This window comes from Acanthisitta chloris, unplaced genomic scaffold (genome assembly GCF_000695815.1).
Source record: "Acanthisitta chloris isolate BGI_N310 unplaced genomic scaffold, ASM69581v1 scaffold10157, whole genome shotgun sequence".
NCBI classification, from domain to species: domain Eukaryota; kingdom Metazoa; phylum Chordata; class Aves; order Passeriformes; family Acanthisittidae; genus Acanthisitta; species Acanthisitta chloris.
The window spans coordinates 10,203-10,538 of NW_008682067.1; the positions used below are offsets into that span (position 1 = coordinate 10,203).

The window sequence follows — 336 nt, forward strand, 5'->3', positions numbered from 1 at the left end:
AGAGTGCTCAGGCATTGGAATGTGCTGCCCAGGGAGGTGGTGGATTCCCCATCCCTGGAGGTTTTCAAGCTGAGACTGGATGTGGCACTTAGTGCCATGGTCTAGTGACCACAGCAGGGTTGGACTTGATGATCTTGGAGGTCTTTTCCAACCCAGCTGATCCTAGGATTCTATAATTTTCCGTCTTCCTGATTCCTCCTTTTACAACCTGAGGGTTATCACCTCTTCACTGAGGTGTGCCCAGACCTCAGTTCCTGCTGCAGTAAGTTGCCTTACCGAGGAGATGTTTCCTCTTGTGTTGGTGACTGTGTGACCTGGTGGCTGACGGTCCCTCCC

General features: G+C 52.1%; 1 protein-coding gene across 1 annotated transcript in view; it reads left to right on the forward strand.

Moving 5' to 3' along the window:
* CDK12 (cyclin-dependent kinase 12) overlaps positions 1-336 on the forward strand; it is a gene marked incomplete at its 5' end in the record, with an annotated part of 16,044 nt that overhangs the window by 10,185 nt on the left and 5,523 nt on the right. The window lies entirely within an intron of this gene.